The following is a 3,517-nucleotide window of genomic DNA, read 5'->3' as shown; positions in this document are numbered from 1 at the left end:
TTTTAAATGAAATGTTTGCAACAGCTAGCTAGGAGGTAAAGCAGTGGTGGTGATGCTGGTGGTGGGCACTCCCCAGACAGCCATCCTCTCCAGTGCAGCTGGTGATCCCCCCAAATATTCACCCTGATGTGTTCCACCTCTTTATTAGTCACCCTTCCTCATGTAATCACGTTGCTCAGAGCAGGTGTTATCCATGCTAACTGCAGTTTTTTGCAAAGGTATTACTGGGGAATGCTTGTTGGCTGCCTAAAACATTGCTATCTCCTATCGGCAGCTGCTAGGCACTACATGTTCCCTAACAATGTTATACACTAAAAGACACAAAACAAAGGGTGAAAAGGGAGAGAAGACCAAAAAGGGTGGCTCACACAGTGGTGGTGATTGCTTCTCATGAGAAATCCAATGCAACAACCACGGCTGTGGTCCAGAACTGGGACTGCAGACCTGGGAAGGTGACAGCACTTTGGATAGAGAGGTACAACACTCTGGCCCAGAACCCTCAGGGTATGAAGGTGCAGAGCTGCACAGAAAAGTGACCAGAGGACCACAGAGTTGCTGGGGCAAAGCAGCAGAGGTGCAAATGGAAAGCCCTTGGCGTCGCACAAGTTTCAGACTCCTCTGATTGGGGGTGCAGCAGGGAAATAAACCCCTTCTGACCCTCCAGGGAAGCAGTTGATTTCTGCAGTCTGGGAGACACCTGGGGTGCTTTCCCTAATACCGATGCCTGAGTACCAAGAGGGGACTTCCCAACAACCTCCCCTCTCTCTGCCTATCACCCTTCCCATCTGTCTTGGTTTTTGGAAAACCATTCCTTCTCCTGCATCCTCCCTAAGAGGCACTTACATTTTGCTCCCTACCTCGTGGAAGATCTTTTCATGTTGGTATGTGCACAAAGCTTTGTGATTAAGGAATTGTTTCCTTTGAAGATGCCCTTGCCTTCTTCTGTGTCTTGTGATGGGAGTAAAACCAGAGTTCACATTCTGCAGTCCCTGTTGCGGTTCATGGCCTGACCGAGCTGTGAGAACTACAGGATTTATTTGAAATGGATAGTTTGGAAAGAAGGACTTGGTAAAAATAAAATAATCAGGGCCCAGTCGTATTCCTACTTTTACCTGTGCTGGTAGCAGCATAGCAGCAGTTCTGCACACGTATCCCAAGTTCACAGCTTCCAAGTAGGTCATCCAGAGGGTAAAAACAACTCACAAAGTCTCTGGCATATGATTACAAACTCTTTTAAGACATGCAAGTGGGCAGATAGAGAAGAAGAACATTGTCCTTTTAATACTTCAGGAAACATAAAGAAGATCATGGTATGAATGACAAGCAGTTGGCTTTGCACAGGTGTCATCTGGTATTCATAGATTCACAGAGTTTAAGGCCAGAAAGAAGTCTTAAGTCATTTTTATTGACTCACTGCCTGTTAGAGGTTAATACGTTTCACCCAGAGAAGTGAGCAATTTCTTCTTTCAGGCTACAATGAATACCATTGAAGTACCTTTGCCCACTATAGTTTCAGGTGCTATTTTTCTTGCACCAAGTTTCTCTGAGATCCTTCTGTTTATAATTCCTACAGGAAACTAAAAGCGATAGTGAAATATGTTTGACCTTTTGATCCTTTGACCAGCTGGGTTTTTCTTCAGCTCTCGCAAATGTTCCATCTTCTCTTGTTAGGACAATTTTCTAAATACAAATTTCTGCCATTGCACTAGCACACTGTTCATTAAATTTCCAGTATTGTTTTTAATTAGACCACAGAAATGTGGTCTTGGCTTTGACTTCACATACAATGGGATTCTATGTAGTGTTTGAATCTCAGTAGCATTCCATTAGTCATCATCATTTTGGCTTGGCTTAATTGTGGTCACCTTCAGGGACAGAATATAAAAAGTGATCATCAAATATTTTCTGTCTCCAGTCAAGCTGAGTAATGAGGGACTCCTTCGCTGTCCATTTATTTTACAGTTACTGCTGACCCCAAATGGCTCTTTCATTGCTGCATAGCAATGCACAAAGTGCCTGGCTTTGGAAAGAGCCCAGTTTCCCTGAAATAATGATGGGCAACAGAGAATTAGCATTCACTGTCTTTTTTCTAAGTCATCTTATTTTCTTTCAATGTTTCTGCTAATGACTGTCGTCCTCTTGTGTTCCTGTGCCATGTGAACCTGAATCTTCTTCCGTCTCGGTGTTCTCACAATCATTGCATTAATAAGACTACTTATTCTTATTGTAAAGACATGTTTTAAGATGCAAATTACTTTGTCTCCTAGGAGAACACAAATTCCTATATACACCTATATGTACCTCTGTTACACAAGACTTTGATATTAGTTACATAGGACTGTGTACAGGAAAATGAATGAAATAAGCATGATTCAAGTTAGGGCACCATGATCTGGTTGGGAGCAAAACTAAGTGGGTAAGAACTGGTTGCATGGTTGGGCTTGAAGGGTCATGTTTAATGGCTCACGTTCTTCTTTGGAAGCTATTAAAAAGTGGGATGCTGCATGGGTCTGTCCTGGGACCTCTCCCATTTAGCATCTTTACCAACAATCTCCTCCACCTGGAGGAGGTGACAGAGTGTACCCTCTTGTCAAATTTGCAGAAGCCGTCAAACTGGGGGGCAATGGCAAAGGAAAACATTTTAGAAGAGAAAGACAGTGCAGGAGAACATGCTTGAGGTTTGTTTGGACCGCTAAAATGCACTCAATGAGAGAGAGTCGGGCAAAGGGATAGTTATAATGAGAGAGGCAGGGGTGTGTGTGTTTGTACAAGTGCCTGCATGTCTGTGTGTGTGTCTGTATACGTATGTATACGTATGAGAAAAATACATATCAACCCTACCATTGTACTTGTGAGCTAGCTGGTACACAAAAATACAATGAAGCAATGAGGAATTTCAGTGCCCGATATGCTTACTGAGATTCAAATCCCTGACCTGTTTGATAGTACCTTAAAAAAAAAACACTTTCAAAAAAGTGCATCTTACCATGTGCAAAGACCTTCTGCATATATTGGATCAATTAAGGAGTAAATGCTCCATCATTTACAGTGGTAGCGTGGCCGAGCGGTCTAAGGCGCTGGATTAAGGCTCCAGTCTCTTCGGGGGCGTGGGTTCGAATCCCACCGCTGCCAGTATGTTCTCGTCTGAAACTTTTGTGGCCTTCTACCATGGGGTTACAGCCTTGATGGAGAAGAGCGAGGCGATTCTCCCCCTCTACTCTGCTCTCGTGTGACCCCACCTGCAGTACTGCATCCAGCTGTGGGGTCCTCAGCACAGGAAGGACATGAACCTGCTGGAGCCAGTCCAGACGAAGGACCTGAAGATGATCAGAAGGATGGAGCACCTCCTGTAGGAGGACAGGCTGAGAGAAGAGAGTTGGTGTTGTTCAGCCTGGCGAAGAGAAGGCTCTGGGGAGACCTTATAGCAGCCTTCCAGTACTTAATACTCAGCTCCAGTACAGGAGATGAGGGATAACAGCTCTAAGCTGAAAAGAGGGTAGATTTAGATTGGATATTA

General features: G+C 44.2%; 1 non-coding gene across 1 annotated transcript; it reads left to right on the top strand.

Annotated features, from left to right (window-relative positions):
- The first annotated feature begins 3,050 nt into the window (after nt 1-3,050).
- On the top strand, nt 3,051-3,132 carry TRNAL-AAG. The gene has a single exon. It is a non-coding gene; the product is annotated as a tRNA-Leu (tRNA).
- The last annotated feature ends 385 nt before the right edge of the window (nt 3,133-3,517 follow it).

Source organism: Pterocles gutturalis, unplaced genomic scaffold (genome assembly GCF_000699245.1).
Source record: "Pterocles gutturalis isolate BGI_N339 unplaced genomic scaffold, ASM69924v1 scaffold9717, whole genome shotgun sequence".
In the NCBI taxonomy this organism is placed as follows: Eukaryota; Metazoa; Chordata; class Aves; order Pterocliformes; family Pteroclidae; genus Pterocles; species Pterocles gutturalis.
This window is presented reverse-complemented; position numbering and strand designations above follow the sequence as displayed.